Here is a 21,081-nt window from a genome sequence, read left to right on the forward strand (position 1 = left end):
TGCCCTCCAAAAATGGATGTTGAATTTTGTTGAAGGCCTTTTCTGTGGAAATGATCATGTGTTTTTTTCTCCCTTAGAACTATTAAACCCATTATGTCCCATTGTCATATATTAGAATATCTAAAAACTTAAATTGAGTAACAAATATACCACTTATGTTAGCTTTGAAATATACCTTTACATTTTTAGAGTTCTGTTCTTATGAGAAAAATAATAGGTGAATGATGAGTGATAATAATCAATAATTTTAATGTTATTATTAATGATAATCATATAATCTCTAGATTATGATTTCTTATCTATTTTAATGCACCTATGTTAATTTCATTGAAATTAATAGAATTGAAAGCTTTGGACCTAATGGGTTAAGGAAATAAGGTTGTATTTCTGGAATAAATCTCAGTTGATCTTGGTGTATTATTTTCTTTTTTTTTTCCTGATTGCATGCATTTTTATTATATTATTTTTTTTATTGGTTGTTCAAAACATTACAAAGCTCTTGACATATCATATTTCATACATTAGATTCAAGTGGGTTATGAACTCCCATTTTTACCCCAAATACAGATTGCAGAATCACATCGGTTACACATCCACATTTTTACATAATGCCATATTAGTAACTGTTGTATTCTGCTACCTTTCCTATCCTCTACCATCCCCCCTCCCCTCCCATCTTCTCTCTCTACCCCATCTGCTGTAATTTGATTCTCTCCCTTGTTTTTTTTTTTTTTTTTACCTTTCCCCTCATATCCTCTTATATGTAATTTTGTATAACAATGAGGGTCTCCTTCCATTTCCATGCAGTTTCCCTTCTCACTTCCTTTCCCTCCCACCTCATGTCTCTGTTTAATGTTAATCTTTTCCGCATGCTCTTCCTCCCTGTTCTGTTCTTAGTTGCTCTCATTATATCAAAGAAGACATTTGGCATTTGTTTTTTAGGGATTAGCTAGCTTCACTTAGCATAATCTGCTCTAATGCCATCAGTTTCCCTGCAAATTCCATGATTTTGTCATTTTTTAGTGCTGCGTAATACTCCATTGTGTATAAATGCCACATTTTTTTAATCCATTCATCTATCGAAGGGCATCTGGGTTGGTTCCACTGTCTAGCTATTGTGAATTGTGCTGCTATGAACATCGATGTGGCAGTATCCCTGTAATATGCTCTTTTAAGGTCTTCAGGGAATAGTCCGAGAAGGGCAATAGCTGGGTCAAATGGTGGTTCCATTCCCAGCTTTCCCAGGAATCTCCATACTGCTTTCCAAATTGGCCGCACCAATTTGCAGTCCCACCAGCAATGTACAAGTGTACCCTCGCCAGCACTTGTTGTTGTTTGACTTCATAATGGCTGCTAATCTTACCGGAGATGGTATCTTAGGGTGGTTTTGATTTGCATTTCTCTGACTGCTAGAGATGATGAGCATTTTTTCATGTACTTGTTGATTGATTGTATGTCCTCCTCTGAGAAGTGTCTGTTCAGGTCTTTGGCCCATTTGTTGACTGGGTTATTTGTTATCTTATTGTCTAATTTTTTGAGTTCTTTGTATACTCTGGATATTAGGGCTCTATCTGAAGTGTGAGGGGTAAAAATTTGTTCCCAGGATGTAGGCTCTCTATTTACCTCTCTTATTGTTTCTCTTGCTGAGAAAATACTTTTTAGTTTGAGTAAGTCCTATTTGTTGATTTTAGTTATTAACTCTTGTGCTATGGGCGTCCTATTAAGGAATTTGGAGCCCGACCCCACAATATGTAGATCAGAGCCAACTTTTTCTTCTATCAGGCACAGAGTCTCTGATTTGATATCAAACTCTTTGATCCATTTTGGGTTAACTTTTGTGCATGGCGAGAGAAAGGGATTCAGTTTCATTTTGTTGCATATGGATTTCCAGTTTTCCTAGCACCATTTGTTGAAGATGCTATCCTTCCTCCATTGCATGCTTTTAGCCACTTTATCAAATATAAGAAAGTTGTAATTTTGTGGATTGGTCTCTGTGTCTTCTATTCTGTACCATTGGTCCACCCGCCTGTTTTGGTACCAGTACCATGCTGTTTTTGTTACTATTGCTCTGTAGTATAGTTTGAAATCTGGTATCGCTATACCGCCTGATTCACACTTCCTGCTTAGAATTGCTTTTGCTATTCTGGGTCTTTTGTTTTTCCATATGAATTTCATGATTGCTTTCTCTATTTCTACAAGAAATGCCGTTGGGATTTTGATTGGCATTGCATTAAACCTATAGAGAACTTTTGGTAATATCGTCATTTAATTGATGTTAGTTCTGCCTATCCATGAACAGGGTATATTTTTCCATCTTCTAAAATCTTCTTCTATTTCTCTCTTTAAGGTTCTGTAGTTTTCATTGTATAAATCTTTCACCTCTTTTGTTAGGTTGATTCCCAAGTGTTTTATTTTTTTTGAGGATATTGTGAATGGGGTGGTTGTCCTCATTTCCATTTCAGAAGATTTGTTGCTGATATACAGGAATGCCTTTGATTTATGTGTGTTGATTTTATATCCTGCCACTTTGCTGAATTCATTTATTAGCTCTAGTAGTTTCTTTGTAGACCCTTTTGGGCCTGTTAGATATAGTATCATATCATCTGCAAATAGTGATAATTTAAGTTCTTCTTTTCCTATTTTTATGCCTTTAATTTCTTTTGTCTGTCTAATTGCTCTGGCTAGTATTTCGAGAAATAAATTGAATAGAAGTGGTGAGAGAGGGCATCCCTGTCTTGTTCCAGATTTTAGAGGGAATGCCTTCAGTTTTTCTCCATTCAGAATGATGCTAGCCTGAGGCTTAGCATATATAGCTTTTACAATGTTGAGGTAAGTTCCTGTTATCCCTAGGTTTTCTAGTGTTTTGAACATAAAGGGATGCTGTACTTTGTCGAATGCTTTTTCTGCATCTATCGAGATGATCATGTGGTTCTTATTGTTAAGTCTATTGATGTGGTGAATAACATTTATTGATTTCCGTATATTGAACCAGCCTTGCATCCCAGGGATGAATCCTACTTGATCATGGTGCACTATTTTTTTGATATGCTTTTGTATTCGATTCACCAGGATTTTATTGAGGATTTTTGCATCTAAGTTCATTAGAGATATTGGTCTGTAATTTTCTTTCTTTGAAGTGTCTTTGTCTGGTTTCGGGATCAGGGTGATGTTGGCCTCATAGAATGAATTTGGAAGAGCTCCTTCTTTTTCTATTACTTGAAATTACTTGAAAAGTATTGGTATTAATTCTTCTTTGAAGGTTTTGTAAAAATTTAAGCCATTAACGTTTTAGGTTACTATTGATACATGGTTTGTACTTCCAGTCATGCTTATTTATTTATTGATTTTAATATGGCTAGTTTTTCCTCTTTGGTAATTTTTTTTCTCCCCTTTACTGAGTTACCTCCCACTGTTAGTTTTGGGTGCTGTTTTTCAGTTTCTCTTCTTGGAGTGTTTTGCTCAAAATGCCTTGCAGTGCTGGTTTTCTGGGTGCGAATTCTTTTAACTTTTGTTTATCGTGAAATATTTTAATTTCATTGTCAAATCTGAAGCTTAATTTTGCTGGATACAGTATTCTTGGTTGGAATCCATTATTTTTCAGCGTTTGAAATACGTTGTTCAAGGATCTTCTCACTTTCAATGTCTGTGATGAAAAATCAGCCGTTAACCTAATTGGTTTACCCCTGAATGTAACCTATCTCCTTTCTCTCGTAGCTTTTAATATTCTCTCCTTGTTCTGTATGTTGGATATCTTCATAATTATGTGTCTTGGAGTTGGTCTATTACGGTTTTGTATGTTTGGGGTCCTGTAGGCTTCCAGGATTTGGCAGTCCATTCCATCTTTCATATCTGGGAAGTTTTCTAAGATTATTTCATTCAATAGATTGTTCATTCCTTTGGTTTGAACCTCTATACCTTCTTCTATCCCAATGACTCTCAAGTTTGGTTTTTTTATGACATCCCATATCTCTTGGATGGATTGCTTGTGATTTCTTAGCATCCTTTCTGTGTTGACTATATTCTTTTTAAGTTGATAAACTTTGTCTTCATTATCTGATGTTTTGACTTCTATTTGATCTAGTCTATTTGTAATATTCTCGTTTGAGTTTTTAATTTGGTTTGTGGTTTCCTGCATTTCTAGGATTACTGTTTGATTTTTTTTTTTTAAATCTCTATCTCCTGGTAGAGCTCATTCTTTGCCATTTGAATTTGCTTATGTAATTCGTTTTCAAAGTATACTTTCATTGTTTGGACTTGCTGGCTAATGTCTTCTCTAAGATTCCATTCCATGTGAGTTAGGTATGCCTTGAGTTCTTTCTCTGCCCATTTTTTTGATGCCTCTAGGTTCTCCTGTGAATTTAAGTTGTCCTGCATTGTTTGTAATCCTTTTTTCCCTTGTTTTTTCATGGTGCTCACGTTACTTTCCAACTCTGTTTGACTGCTATGTTTCTGTTTTCTCCTTTAAATTTGTTTTGGTTTTTATAGTTCCAGTATCTCTCCTTTGTGTTGGGAGACAATGTTTAGAGATGTTGGATTTAATTGTGATTTAAGGTAAATTAATTAGTTTCATTAAAGGCCTTCAGATTTTGATGGCATATAGAGAATTGAGGTTTGAACTTACGATTTTATGTTAATGTCGGGCGATTTGATGGTATGGAGGTTAGTATATGTTAGCTTCTTTGGGGGGTTGCTCAAATGCAGGCGGATATTAACAAGAGAATAGACAGGAGTACTTGGGGGTAGTTAAGGGCTGAGGCGGATTATAGACTGACTCGTAGTATTTATCTATTTGCATTTAGTAAATTATACATAATCTGGGTGGTCATGCTGTTCTATCACTGAACTTGCTGCGATCTGTCGGAAACTGGCAATGGTGATGTCAGCTCTCCAAGATGGTGGCCGCTGGCTTCCTCTGTGGGTTGTCCGATGTGGAGGACAGACCTGGACTGTTTCTCTCCCCCGTCTCAAACCCAGAACTCAGCCTGGAGCACAGTGAGGGCACAGTTGGCAGGACCCCACAGAATCTGCAGCACCGTTTCTCTGTGTTGCTGGCACGCCGTTTCTCGGCACGCCGCAGTCTCTGGCTGCGGGGCAGGCCACCGATCGATCAGCCTGAATCTCCGGGCACATGGTTCACTCGGGATTGAGCCCCAGTAATTGATCCTCGGGTGATGGAAATCCTTCCTCTAGGTTTCGGTGCACCCCAATTTTGCTTGAAATTCCTAACAAGATCGCTTTTGGCCATTCTAACTCGTTATTCACCTGCACAGTGACGCGGTACACGGGGGTGATGCACTCTATTCGCCGCCATCTTCCTTCCTCTACATCATATTATTTTCTTAATATGGTGTTCAGTCAGCTTTTTTGCTGCTGTTACTGAAGGATCTGACAAGACAATGTAGAGGAGGAAAAATTTATTTAGGGCTTATGGTTTTGGAGGTTCAGTTCATAGACTCCATCACTCTGGGCTTGAGGTGAGGCAGCACATCACGTTGGAAGGGTGTGGAGGAGGAAAACAACTCAGACTACCAGGAAGCAAAAAGCACTCTATTCACCAGAGATAAAATACGAACCCCCAAAGGGATGCCCCCAAGTGACCTGTCTCCTATAGCTATGTTCTACCTGTATACACTTCCCACACACTTAATCCATTCAGGTGAATTAATGTACTGATTAGGTTAAGGCTCTCATGACCCAATCATTTCACCTCTAAATTTTCTTGCATTATATCAGATATGAGCTTTTGGGGGACACTTTATATTTAAACTATAACATAAGTTATAGGATTCTGTTCACTAATTTTAAATTTAGTACTTTTACATTGGTATTTGTATGTGATATTGGTCTGCTGATTTTCGTTTTTGTATTCCATTTATCGAATTTAGGTATCAACATTATTCTTGGTTCAAAAAGAGAATTAGTAAGCTTTCCTTCATTTTTAAGGTTCCCGAACAACTTGTGGACCACTGGGACTATCTGGTCTTTGATGTTTTGGTAGACTTATAAAACCATCTGGGCATTGTTTTTTTTGGTGAGCAATTAATTGATAACTGTGTTTCTTCAACAGAAATTGTTCAGTATGATTTAGTTCTTATAGAATTACTTTTGGTAAGTTTTTCTGTACATGGTTCTTTTTGTATGGATTTTATAATTTATTTGCCTTGAATTTGGCAGAGTGATTTGATAGTGAGTTAAAACTCATTTTTCTATTGTTTCAATTGCTGTTTTTCTCTTGCCATTTATTATTTCATAAGTTTATATGTTCTAATTTAAGTTAGCTGGTAGATTGTCTTATTTGTTAATTTTTTAAAAGAAATTGATATTGATTAGTTAACTAATTCTTCTGTCTTATCCACCTTATTAATTCTTCTGTTCTCATCATTTCCTGTCTTGTGCTTTATTTTTGTTTTTAATTTTTTTCTAATTTTTTGAGGTGTGAATTTACTTAGGTTTGTGTTTAATTTCTGTGGATAAAAGTATGTGGGGGTGTGAATTATTTTTGTAATATAGATATTTTCCTAAGATAGTATTATGAGAAATTTCAAGCATATAGCAAAGTTGATATAGTTTTATAGTGAATTCTTATATAACCAACACCAATATTATTACTGTTAACATTTTGTTTATCTTTATCTGTTCCTCTCTCTGTTCAGTAATTCATCATCAGTTTTAGATCATTTTTAGTTAATGAAATCAACGAAACATTTCAACATACTTATTACAGAACTCAGTTTCTTTATATATTTTTTTCTTTTGAAAATGAAAACAAAGTTTTTTTGTTTTAAGGTAAAATTTATATATAATGAAATGTACACATTCTAAGCATACGTTTGCTGAGCTTTGACAAATGCATTTACCTGTCAAACATAGAACTCCCTCAACATTTCTCAATTAATTGCAGCTTATAAGCCCCTCAGAGCTAACCAGAGTTGGGATTTTTTCCCCACATATATTAATTTTCATATGAATAGAGTCACACAATATGTACTTTTAAAGGGCTTTTTCTTTTTCAGCTTTATATTTTTGAGATTTATCTATTTTGGGTACATTGATAATTTTTTTAATGTTTATTTTTTAGTTATAGGTGGACCCAGTATCTTTATTTTATTTTATGTGGTGCTGAGGATTGAATCCAGTGCCTCACACCTGCTAGGTAAGTGCTCTACCTCTGAGCCACAACCCCAACCCATGTTGATAATTTATTCCTTTTCACTGTTGAGTAGTATTATATGATATGACTATCCCTCTTTTTGAGCATTTTGTATAAACGTAGTCATAGTGATCCTTTGCATGTGGCTTCTTCTAGTTTATTTAATGACTTTATGTATTGTACTTTTCTTTTTTTTATTGCTGACAGGTGGGCAAATATATCACAATGACTTTCCTATGGGTGGGTGCTTTGCTGTTGCTGAGTTTGTCTGCTACGAATCATTCTGCTACAAACAGTTGTTTTTAGGTCTGTTTTTTTTTTTTTGTGTGTGTGTGTGTGTGGATATATGTATTTCTTTCTCTTAAGTAAATACCTACATGTGAAGGCATAAAGTAGACACTTGTTTAGTTTTATAACAAACAGCCAAATAGTTTTTCAAATGGTTTTACAGAGCATTATATGTTCCCACTAACAGTATATGAAAAATTTCAGTTAACTGCAAATTCACCAACATGTGCAGTTGTTAGTCTTAAATTTCAGTCAAATGGATAGGTTTTGTTTTGTTTGGGTACCGGGGATTGAACCCAGTGGCACTCGATCTCTGAGCCACATCCCTAGCTCTAGTTTATATTTTATTTAGAGACAGTGTTTCACTGAGTTGCTTAGCATCTTGCTTTAGGTGATGCTGGCTTTGAACTTGAGATCCTTCAGTCTCAGGCTTTGGGATTACAGGTGGCATCTCATGGTTTTAATTTGCATTTATATCTTAGCTTTTATGTAAATATCTATTATGCATCTTAGATTCCATTGGTTTATGTCTGCCTTTATTTTTATTTTATTTATTTATTTATATTTTTAAAATTTTTTTTTTTTCAGTATTTATTTTTTAGTTTTCGGTGTTTACAACATCTTTGTTTGTATGTGGTGCTGAGGATCGAACCCTGGTCACACGTATGCCAGGCGAGCGCGCTACCGCTTGAGCCACATCCCCAGCCCTGCCTTTATTTTTATACTGTTCTAATTACTATAATTTTGAAATATGTTTTGAAATTAGGAAGTCTAAGTTCTCCATCTTTGTTCATCTTTTTAAAATTTTTGTTTGGCTATTTGGAATTCTTTGAAATTTCATATAGATTTTAGGATTTTTTTTCTATTTCTGTAAAAAATTCCATTGGGATTCTGATAGAGATTGCATTGAATATGTAGATTCCTTGGATAGTATGGACCTTTTAGCAATATTAACTCATCCAGGTTATGATCAAGGAGTGTTTTCTACTTATGTATGTCGTCTTTAATTTTTTCACTAATGTTTTATAGTTTTTAGTTTAAAGTCTTTACCATCTTGGTTAAATTTATTCATAATTTATTTTTTTGATGCTATTGTAAATGGGATTCTTTCCTTAATTGTATTGTTTATTGTTGAAGAAATGGAACTGATATTTGGGTGTTGATTTGTGTCCTGAAGCTTTGCTGAATTCATTATGAATTAGAATCTTGTGTATGTGAGTAATGTCTAGGGTTTTTTCCATAGATATATCATCTGTGATCATAGATCATTTTAGTTCTCAGTTTGGATGCCTTTTATTTCTTTTTGTAGTCTAATGGTTCTGGCTAGGACTTCTTGTTCTCTGTTGAATAGAATTTATCCATTTATCTTCCTTCATTTTTTTCCATGGGTATCAGTCCTTAATCTCATTAGGGCCTATGCATGTGTGTTCGGCTCAGTGTTGAAGGCTTGCAGTGACAACACTCTGTACATGTTCCTCAAACTTGATGATCTGCTCCTCCATCAGGTTAGTGCTCACCTTGTCATCCTCCACCATACACCAGACCCTCAGCTTGTAGATACCATAGCCCACAGGCACCAGTTGAGAGCCTCCCAGACCAGCCCATATGGTTGGACAGTGCACACAGGCCTCTGGCTGGGCCATGTTCTTTTCATTATCCCAGGGTTTGATGTCTCAGAGGATGGAAGACTCCGCTACCAGTAGAGGCTTCTTAGTCCTCTTCTCTGATTACCACTGCAGCCTTTTCTCCCACAACCCGACTGCTGCCTTGTCCTCCTCCTCATCACTGCTGCTAAATAGGTCAGTGTCATTGTCTTCCTTGTCCTCTGCAGGTGTGGGAACGGTCTTGGTTACGGGGGTCCACTTGACACGTGGGAGACATGTGCTGGGTCTGTGGTTTGGTGGATTGGCGAGCTCTTCTCCAGGGTGTTCAGCTGGGTCTGTAGCCTGAAGATGGCCTTCTGCAGATCCTCACCACACTTTGCTGGTTCTGGTTCTTCATCTCCAGGTTGGTGATCCAGACAGCCATCTCACTGTGGTTTCTTCCAGGCCTGCCTGATGCCCTGGGGCCTGAGCTCTGAGCTCTGGTGGGAGGTGCCAGACACAGTCCTGTCCATCTGCTCATGGAACTTTCTTTCTGAATCATTGTATTTAAACTTGTTGAATCAGATCTTTTCAGGCACTGGAGAATCTGTAGCCATTTTTATGATGCCAGCCACAGACAGGACCAAGAAGAGGGACCTGTAGTGTGGGACTGAGAAGGAAAGGCTATCCCATTTGTTGGTTTTCTTAGTGTTCTCTTCTAGTTCTTTTAGTTTTTATGGTATTATTCTTGTCTCCTGTTTCATTTCTTATTTTAATTATTAGACTCTTCCTGCATTATTTCCTTTAGCTGAGCCCTTGTTAATTTTGTCTCTTTTTGTGTGTGTGTGTGTGTGTGTTGCTGAGCATTGAACCCAGGGCCTTGTGCATGCAAGGCAAGCACTTTACCAACTGAGCTATATATCCAGCCCAATTTTGTCTCTTTTTAAGAAACTTAGTTTTAATTTTTTTTCAGTTCTCTATTTTTAAAATTTTGGCTATAATCTTTATTATTTTCTTGTTTCATCTTGGTTTTGGTTGAGTTTATTCTATTTTCTAGTTCTTTGAGGTGTAAAATTCGGTAGTTGATAAGATTGCTCCTTTTTTTTTTTAATGCAAACATCTCTGCTAGTAAGGTTTTCATGCTTTCCATAGTTTGTTTCCTTCCTTCATTTCTTCCTTCCTTCCCACCCTTCTGCCTGCCCCCCCCCCCCCACACACACACACACTCTTTCTTATTAGGGATTGAATCCAGGGCCTCTCACATGCTACCACCCATCTCTTTCCCATAAAATTTGGTATGGTGGGTATGTTGTATTTTCATTTGCATTTGTATCCAACAGTTTTATAATTTACCTTGAGATTTTTTCTTTTATCTGACAGTTCTTAATTGAAGAGAATGTTGTTTAATTTTCATCTATTCATGAACTTCTTGCTACTTTCCTACTGCTCTTAACTTCTGGCTTCATTTCATTGGGTTGGTGCTATAGTTTAGATTTTTTTTTTGGTACTGGGGTTTGAACCCACGGGTACTCTACCACTGAGGTAAATCTCAGTCTTTTTTATGTTTCTATTTTGAGATAGGGTCTCACTCAGTTGCTTAGGGCTTTGCTAAGCTATTAAGGCTGGCTGGACTCCACCTTGTGATCTTCCTACTCTAGCCTTCTGAGCTGTTGTGATTACAGGCATGCACCACCATGCCCGGCCATGTAGTTTGGATCTTAATGTCCCCAAAAGATCTGTGTATTAAATGTTGTTCTGTGGAGTGGCGCTGTTGGGAGGTGGTAAAATCTGGAAGAGACAGAACCTAGTGGGAGGTTCTGGGTCACTGGGAACATGCTCCTGAAGGGGATTGTGGGACCCTAGCCCTTTCTTCTTTTTCATGTCCTAAGCCTGAGGTGAACTGATTGCTCCACCATACATGCCCAAAGCAATGAGGCCAGTCAGTCATGGACAGAAACCTCCCAAACTGTGAGCCAAAACGAGTCTTTACAGTTTGGTTATCTTAAGTATTTTGTTGCAGTAATAGAAAGTAACACAGTTGGGAAAGAGACTTGGTATGATTTCAGTCTTAAATTTATTAAGACTTGTTTTGTAACCTAACATAGCTATCCTGGAGAATGTGTTATGTATGCTTGAGAAGAATTTATATTTTGCCATTGTTGGGTAGATTGTTTGGTGTATGTCTGTCAGTTTCAATTGATCTGTAGTTTTGTTCAAATGCTCTTTTTTCCTTATTCATTTTTTTGTCTTACTGGGGCTTGATCTAGAGGTGCTTTACCACTGAGATACATCCTGAGCCCTTTTTATTTTTTATTTTGAGACAGGGTCTCCCTCAGTTGCCCAGGATGGCTTTAAACTTGTAATCCTTCTATTTCAGCCTCCTGAATTGAGGTGTTAGGATTATAGATCTGTACCATGGTGCCCAGTTAGGCCCCTCCCCTTAAAGTTTCTACCTGTTCCCATAGAGCCAAGCAGGAGACAAGACTTTAACACATGGGTCCTTGGAGGACATTTCAGATTCAAACTAGCAGAGTCTGATTCTTTTTTACATATTTGGGAATTTTTGGTCGTCATTTCCTCAGATGAACTATTCTTCCCTTTCTCTCTTTCATCTTCTTCTGGAACCCCCATAAAACATATATTGATTTGCTTAAGTGTGTCCACTATATCGTTTTTAATTTTGCTTCTTTGACTCAGGAATTGTGACTCTCTTTGTGCTTACTGATTCTTTCTTGGTTTGCTGCAGAGCCCCTCTAGTGAAATTTTTAGTTCAGTTACTCTATTTCTCAGCTCCAGCATTTTTTTTTTGGTCTTTTCTTATCATTCCAATCTCTCTGTTGATAGTCTTGTTTTATTCATTTTTACCTTTCTTGATTTTGTTTAGTTGTCCATCTGTCTTCTCTCTTGAATTGTTGAGCTTCTGTCTCGGTTATTTTCAATTCCTTGTCAGGTAGTTTTAGATCTCAGTTTCTGTAGGTTGATTTCTAGTTTGAACCAAATTTCCAAATTGTGTATCTTGTGATATTTTTCTTTTATTATTTTTTTAAACTTACTTTTATGCACTTGAGAAAAATAGCCACCTCTTCTAGTCTTTATGGACTGGCTTGCATCAGCATGGTTCAAGATCCCAGGAGCCTCTGAAATTTCTTTAGAGCTTGTGACTTTTCTGGGCTTTGCTTTTATATATGATTTTCTATATAGAGGGGTTTATTGGTTTCTGTTTTTCTTTCTTTCTTTGTTTCTTTTTTTAATATTTATTTTTTAGTTGTAGTTGGACACAATATCTTTATTTTATTTTTATGTGGTGCTGAGGATCAAACCCAGGGCCTTGCACGTGCTAGGCAAGCACTCTACCACTGAGTCACAATCCCAGCCCTCTTTCTTTGTTTCTTTTTTTAAGGCTTGATTCTTTTCTTCTTACTCTTTTCTTAATGATTCTCTGTCTTACTACATACACTTCAGTATTTTGCTATAAGTCACACCAAATGTCTTTGGTCATAGTTGGGGTCTAAAATTTTTTAAATTTCAGGTTCTATTCCATATATGGCTTTTCTCTGAGAGATGAGTACTTTTAAATGTTTTTCCTACAGTCTGTTTTTTATGCAGCCAGAGTACCATTTCCCCTCATCTTATGAACGAGGAATCTAGAACACCTATCTGCAGCTTAGAACTAGTTTTTTTTTTTTTTTTCCAGGAGCTTTTGTTCTCTTAATCTTTCTGGTATCTGTCTGTGGCACTGAAGTTTCTCTGGTGCTACAGCAACAAATATGCCAATCTTTCCTTTGTTCCCAGTGACCTGCACATATCTAGTATGTGATTCTCCTATTAATACCTTTAGATGGACATAGATATCATTCCCTCTGATAGTTTTCTAGAATGCCAGAAAGCTGGATGCATATGCCCCGCTCTTCTCTTACTCTTGCTGGTGGCCTTCTCCACATGTTACTGAGTTCCCTAGCCTCTCTGTTGTCAGAACAGCAGTTGCTGTGGCCCTGCTTTCTCTTGCTTTCAGTGACACTTGGGCATCCAAGCTATGCAGGTTTCATTAGCACTTACCTGTCCCTTAGGCAGCCCTCTATAGATCTTGAGCATTAGACATGCATTCCACTCTTTTCCTTGTGCCTCTTCTTGGAAGTCATGAGCTAAGCTGAGGTTTGACAACCTAGGAGAGAGGCAGGTAGAGTAAAATGGCTTCTTACCTGTTTCAGTGCAGCTCTACTCAGCTTTATGCTGCCTCTGGTTGTTGCAACTTCTTAACTGCTTCCTGAAGTTCTATAAAGGCATTTTAGTTTGTATGGTTTGTATTTTGTTTTGTTAGTGTCTCTGTGGGAGTGTGATATATGAGGACTGGCACTTCCTGTTCCACCATCTTGGCTAACAGAAAAGTGCAAAGAATAGTGCAGAATTTCCTTATATCCCTCCACTACTTCATTATTACAGTGATCAAAAGTGGACATTAGCATTGGCACAGTACCAGTTATTTGAATTTCACCAGTGTTTCTAATAATGTTCTTTTTCAGTTCTCAAATTCAATCCGGGACCCTACATTGCATTTAGGTTGTTATCTGTCCTCAGTCTCTCCAAGTCTGTGAGTGTTCCTCATTCTTTGTTCATCTTTCATGACCATTACATTTATGAAGAATACTGCATAGAATGTCCCTCAACTTGAGTTTGTGTGTGGTTTTCTCATGACTAAGAATGAGCTATGTGTTTTTGGCGAAAAAAGCTATTGTGTCCTTCTTAGTGCATCCTATCAAGGAGTACATGACCTAGCTGTGGTACTGGTGATTCTTATCATTGTCATTTGAGTAAGGTCAGGTTCTGCCATCTTCCCCTTTGTACTTGCTAGATATCTTGGGAAAGATTTTTAGGCTGCTGTTATTCTGCTTCTCAAACGTTTGCCTACTAACTGGCATTTCTTAGTAGATTTCATCTGTAGCAGTTACTTTGGTGTTTGCTTAATTATACCTCAAATTCTTTTGTGTATGGTATGAGATAGGCATTTAGGTTCATTTATTTTCATATAGAAGTCTAACATCATTTTAAAAGAGTTTCATTTTTTTACTATATAGTTTGGTATCTCTGTCAAAAACCAACTGAGTATTTTTATGTGATTCTATTTCTGAATTGTTTAGTTGATTCCATTGCTCTATTTTTACAATAGTCCTACACAATTTCAATTATTATGATTTTATAGTAAGTCTTGACACTAAGTATTATTATTTCTATTTTCATGTAAATTTAAAAATAAGTTTTTGACAATTTCTTCACAAAAACCTGCCAGGATTTTGACTGAGAGTTCTTTGAATCAGTAGAGCAGGAGAATTGACAACCTACTACATTGAGTCTTCCAGTTTATGAACATGGCATCTCCCTCCATTTACTTGGCTTTTTATTATTTTCTCACAACTGTGTTATACAGTTTACAGTACAGAGGTTACACATTGTTTTAGTTAGTTAAGGGTGCTGTGACAAAATTTTTTAGACAAAATAGCTTTAAAAGCATGAATTCCTCACAGTTTTGGAGCTGTATGGTTGGGTCTGCTGAGGGCTGTCTCTGTTCACAGATGGCCTCTTGCTTTGGTTTTCCTCAAATGGTAGAAAGTAGTGAGAAAGGAAGCAGCTCGCTCTTGTCATTTCTTAGAGCCATACTAATTGCATCATGAGGTTGTCATTTCCATGACCTAATTATCTCCCAAAGGCTCTGCCTCCATATACCACCACATTGAAGTTTAGAGTTTCAGCTTATGAGTTTTGGAAAAACAAACATTTAGTGTATAAGCATATATCTTTTGTTAGATTTCTTCCCACATTTTTGACACTATCAAATATGAAATTATTAAAAAATTTTATTTCTAATTATTTGTTGCCAATGCATAAAAATATAATTGAGGGCCGGGGATGTGGCTCAGTGGTGGAGCGCTTGCGTAGCATGCGTGAGGCACTGAGTTTGATCCCCAGCATCACATAAAAAAAGAAAAAAAAAAACTAAACTAAATGAAGGTACTGTGATCTTATTTATTTATTTATTTTTAATTTTCTTATTTGATTTTTTTATTTGCATATGACAGAATGCATTACAATTCTTATTACATATATAGAACACAATTTTTCATATCTCTTGTTGTATACACAGTATATTCACACCAATTTGTGTCTTCATACATGTACGTTGGATAGTAATGATCATCACTTTCCACCATCATTAATTATCCCATGCCCCCTCCCTTCTCCTCCAACCCCTTTGCCCTATCTAGAGTTTCTCTATTCCTCCCATGCTTCCACTCCCTACCCCACTATGAATCAGTCTCCTTATATCAAAGGAAACATTCGGCTTTTGGTTTTGGGGGATTGGCTAATTTCACTTAGCATTATCTTATCTAACTCCATCCATTTACCTGCAAATGTCATGATTTTATTCTCTTTTATTGCTGAGTAATATTCCATTGTGTATATATGCCACATTTTTTTATCCATTCGTCTATTGAAGGGCATCTTGGTTGGTTCCAAGTTTAGCTATTGTGAATTGTGCTGCTATAAACATTGATGTGGCTGTGCCCCTGTAGTATGCTGTTTTTAAGTCCTTTGGGTATAGACCGAGGAGAGAGACAGCTGGGTCAAATGGTGGTTCCATTCCCAGTTTTTCAAAAATCTCCGTACTGCTTTCCATATTGGCTGCACCAATTTGCAGTCACACCAGCAGTGTATGAGTGTGCCTTTTTCCCCACATCCTTGCCAACACTTATTGGTGTTTGTCTTCATAATAGCTGCCATTCTGACTGGAGTGAGATGAAATCTTAGAGTGGTTTTGATTTGCATTTCTCTAATTGCTAGTGATGCTGAACATTTTTTCATGTATTTGCTGATTGATTGTACATCATCTTCTGAGAGGGTACAGTGATTTAAAAAAAAACATTTTATTTTAGTTGTAGTTGGACACAATACCTTTATTTTATTTATTTATTTTTATGTGATGCTGAGGATCAAACTCAGCGCCTCACAAGTGCTAGGTGAGTGCTCTGCTACTGAGCCACAACCCTAGCCCCTGTGATCTTTTCTTTTTTTTTAAAGAGAGATATAATTGACTCTCTATATTGTATATCTTGTATATATTATGTATTTGTATATATTTTATATTTTGTATATTTAGTTTGTATCCTGTAACTTTGCTACTTTTACTAGTTCTTTTAGATTTTTTAATGAGAATAGGGGTTCAGTTTAATGTACTTTCATATAGAGCTATAGCACCATTTTAAAAAGAGAATAATCGAGTACCTTTGTCAATTCAGTTGACTATATGAATGTGATTCTATTTGGTTCTGTTACTCTGTTTTTACACTGTCCTCCACAGCTTTTATCATTGTGGCTTTATGGTAAGTCTTGAAATTGGGTGTTATTGTTTGTATTTGCATTATTGTTTATATGAACAGATGTTTGATGCCTTAGGATGTTCCCCAAAACAAGCGTATGGCCTGAGAAGTGGGGGTGTATTTGTACTTCTCTTTTTTTGAACTGTGTGACATACTGTGTTTCCTTGGTTTGTTGTAACGTTCAGGACTTGTATGGCAGTGTTGGACACAGGGCAGGAGTGAGTGCTCTTTTATTACCCTGCCTTAGGAGAGTGCATCCATCTCTATCTCTTCATATGTTAGCTATAGGTTTTTGTGGTTGCCTTTTATAAGACTGAAGAAGAATCTTGCATTTCTTGCTGAAATTTTTTAGTGCCAGTTCGTGTTGGTTTTTGTCAAATGTTCTTTATGTATAGAGACAATTATGGTTTGTTTTCTGATACATTTTCATCTTTTTTTGATTCGTACTCACCTCTGATTTGTTGTTTGACTTTAGTAGTCATTTCTGCTTATTGAAAATTCCATGTCAGCTTGATTTTCTTTTCATTGCCTAACAATGAGTTAAAATAATGCAATCTATTATGCCATATTCAAAAGACCTATCATGTGTAGGTAGCATTGAGCATTGAGGAATTTAAAGTGACAGATTTCATTATCGACTAGGTACTCCCAGACAAATATTTTCTGTTGTTATTCACTCTCTGGGCTCTTTTGCATGAATCTTTCTTTAATGGAGGCATATTTTACTTTTGACTCAGTAGTCAAATCGAAGACTTTTTCTTTTGAGTGTGACATGAGATAATCATTGCCTCAGATGATCTTAAAGTTGAGCATCTGGTACACTACAAGTATGAAGAGTTAGGGAAGAGATCAATTACTGTGTATTACAGAGTACTAGGAAATTTTATTAATAGCATGGTATTACAAATAGAACAAGAAACATTATTGGTAGAGAGTGGTTCTTAATTTTGGAAAATACATTTGTTTAATAAAGTAACACATCAAAAGTACTTTGTCAGGCTGGTGATGTAGCTCGGTGGTAGAGTGCTTGTTTAGCATGTGAGACCCTGGGTAAAATCCCTAAATACTGTAAAAACAACAAAGAGAGAAAGTACTTTGTAAACTGCAAAGCCCAGCATATGTTGTTTTCATAAAAAAAAATTATTTTAATTATTATTTCTTTATACTACATATGACAATATACTTGTGAATTTGCTTCTGTTTCATCAGACTTTAATGGTTTAACAGATTTTAAAAAGGAAAAGGTTTAATTCTCATTTCTCCATGCCATTATCTAAGGAACAAAGGACAGCATTTCTGATGATCTATTATCCTTTTTTTGAATATTAAGGAGAAAGACTGGATTACATTTTAACAATGTAATAATCTTCATGTTATTTCTTCAACTTGAACAATACTGAAAATTGTAAGAATACTATTCCATTTTATATGAAAGTAACCAAATGGATGATTCTTATTCATGTAAGATCTAAGTGGTAAACATCTGGGAATCACAGTTATTTTTCTTTTGGATGATCTTTTCTAGTATTTTCTTCCTTTTGACTCTGTTGAGTTTTATAGCTGTTTTCTAATTAATAATCGAAATCAGAACCCCTTCACAATTCATTTATATGTAATCCTTTAATTTGTCCATGAATAAGAAGGAATTGTTGGGTCTCCATTAGAAAACCGTGAGTGTGTAGGTCCAGCGTGCTGTCAGCTGCTTCCAAATAGACTTGCATGTGGATTTTATGCTTGGAAAACCTTTAATTTGAAAGGAATATAATTTGACTTTTGGAATATACAGATACTTGGAAAATAGAGCATGAGGTGGGAAGAGAATTTAAGGAAAATTATAGGAGTTTCTTGTTTATTTTTTCTCATATCTATTTTGTTTTTTATTGTGAATATGTTAAATATATCATGTACAAATGTAACGTGAAAAACCATTTAACGTTTTGAACATCCCATGAAACAGTTATTAAATTTAAATCAGGGAACACATTAATAAAAATATTTTTAACATCTGACCAAGGAAATTAGAGAAATAACCCAAAAGTTGCTTTCTACTTTATTCTTTTATAAACATATTGATCTTTGTCTATATCTGAAAATAAAAACAAAATATGTGCTTAGAGGGCAATTATTTATTTTATCGAGGACATATCTTAAAAGTCAAGAAGTGAAGCTGCTTGGTAATGCTATGAATTTGAAACTGTCCTACGGCAAGACAGTACGATGCAAATATGACTTAATAAGATCACAAACTGAATTTCAGTGAAACAACCAAGATTTACATTAAATTAGGAATTTTAAAACTGATTTAGTTTGTTTTACTGAGCATTTGCTTAATAACATTTTGCCTTCTTGCAATCTTTTTAAAGACAATAATTCGTCTGTGAAATGCAGGAACATCTTCAGCAGAAAAATTGAAAGCAACAGCTCACTTTCTGAAACCACACATATAGCGATATAAAGAAATATTTCAGCTCTACAAAATTTAATAAATCATCCCATTTCCTAATTTGATCATATTAGATGCTGATGTGGAAGAAGCATTTCAAATACCATCTCCTCATTAATATACATCAGTCTGGGGAATAGAATGGAATACTTATGCAGAGATGTCACAGTTACTGTTTCTTAGTTTACTAAGTGGAACAGGTTGATGTGATACTGGGTGCTATTTGTCAATGTCTTGTTAAAATGGTTTGGGTCGAGTTATGGAGTCCAGAAAGACGGCGGCTGATAAATCAAAAGTGGATTGAGTGGACAGGAGGCAGTGATTGATACTGTGACAGGATATGAAGAAAGCAACCTCGATACAAGCATGCATGATATTGGATATGAGAAAGAAAATGGCCCTGGAGTATGGATATTATTCAAGAAAAGGAGAATAATAATGTCGAACTGAAAATATTGCTGGGTGAAGATTAGGATAGTTCTTATTAGAGCATAATACTTCACTGGAATGGTAGGGATAAAATTATGTAAAACTTTATGTGAGGAGAATATTTTAACCTCTGACTGAAGACTTCAATGATTATTTATTGTTTAAGGTAGTTTTAGCCTCATTTTTCTAAGCTAATTATTAAGCTGTGTATTTATAAACATCCTAACTCCCTGTAAAAATCAAACTTTCCTCCTTCCTTCTTTCTTTCTTTTCATTACTGGGAATTAAACCTAAGGACACTCTACTACTAGGTTATCTTCTCAATCATTATTTATTTATTTTTTTTAAATTTTGAGACAGGTTCTTGCTAAGTTACTTAGACTGCCCTTGAATTTATGATACTCCACTTCAGCCTCCCAGATTGCTGGGATCACATGCATCTGCCACCATGACTGACTTAATGAAACACTGTTTTTTAGATTATCTTAAAGAGCATCTACTACCACATCTTGAGTTTTTGCAGTTTTAGTATTCAGAGACTGAACTTATATCTGTAACTTAGTGAAAAGTCTACATTGCATAGTTTTCAGCATATTTTAGAAGAGGCATTTTGAATGGCAAATTAAAGATCCCCAATCAATGAACCATTTCACAGAGATCAGTGCTGTTATATACTGATTGTTCTTTTACTGGATTATCTGTGAGATGTTGGTTGATGTCAGAGAGTTTTTGTTGGTGGTAATCTTTTGATTGGTCTGAATTTTGTTCTTTACAATGTGTAACTAGGTAGGACTTTCTCCGCTGTCTCACAAGAAGAGTTTCACATCAACCATTGGCAGGGTAAGAGCACAAAAATGTATTCAGTTAACTTTTAGTTACATGATCTGTGGGAGACAAACAGATATGGAGTTGCCAGTTACTTATTACGATAATATTTGATTTTTATGTATAGAGCCTTTTCTGAGTACTTAACACTTTAATGCACAATTTTTTGTTAAGTATGCAATGGAAAACATTTGAAATGAGGCATTGTGAAATATTCATTGAAGCAATTTAAATCAGTAGTGATGAGTTCATTGATGATTTTTTTGGTAGCCCTTTATAAAACTCTGGTAAATGTGAGTAGTATTCCTGGATTCATGATAGCTAACTTAATTAGATAAAAGTTACTATTTTGGGATTTATCACTTTAGTATTTGAAAACCAGATAAATAATGTAGTAATAGAACTTAGTATTAAGTTCTTAACTGTGTTATTTATGGACACAGACTGTTTTATGAGGTCCAGAATGTGGTTTGAATATTTAAGGAAGACAAATGATAATTTCCAAATTATACATTTCGTAATAGTTTTCTGGAGTTTCTCCTCTAATGTATCCTTCACATGGCAGCCAAAGTGGGTACAGATTTGATAGCATCTCCCTTACTCAGTGGCTTGGAAAAAACCCGAAGTTTTTTCCTGATGAGACCTGAAGTCCTGCCTCTCAGTCACATCTTTCCAATCCAAGTCAGACTAGTCAGTGTATTGCAGTTCTTTTTCTGTTTGAGGACCCTTGAAGGCATGGCTGCTTTTGCTCATCTCTTATTTGATTGATACCTAGTTCTTTACTTAACAGCATTCCTTGGAAAGCCTTCTCTGTCCATCAGACATGGTGCACTCTCCTCTCCTGCTTAGTTATAAGCTATTCACTGGGGCCTTGGCAAGCAAGAGAAAGCTGATTTTGTTACTGTTATGGAAACACTGGGTATGCACTCAGTCTTGCTAATTTTAAATTATAGACTGCATTTTAAGCTTGGTAGTAATCACTCCTTACTTGAT

General features: G+C 35.9%; 1 protein-coding gene and 1 pseudogene across 1 annotated transcript in view; one reads left to right on the forward strand and one right to left on the reverse strand.

Annotated features, from left to right (window-relative positions):
* The window catches only part of Rsrc1 (arginine and serine rich coiled-coil 1), a 393,370-nt gene that overhangs the window by 21,119 nt on the left and 351,170 nt on the right, over positions 1-21,081 (forward strand). The gene's annotated exons all lie outside the window — the stretch shown is intronic.
* On the reverse strand, positions 8,872-9,638 carry LOC124084446 (elongation factor 1-delta-like; annotated as a pseudogene).

The sequence above is a fragment of the Marmota monax genome, unplaced genomic scaffold, assembly GCF_021218885.2.
Source record: "Marmota monax isolate L192 unplaced genomic scaffold, Marmota_monax_Labrador192_F-V1.1 WCK01_AAM20220418_F8-fsc00022, whole genome shotgun sequence".
In the NCBI taxonomy this organism is placed as follows: domain Eukaryota; kingdom Metazoa; phylum Chordata; class Mammalia; order Rodentia; family Sciuridae; genus Marmota; species Marmota monax.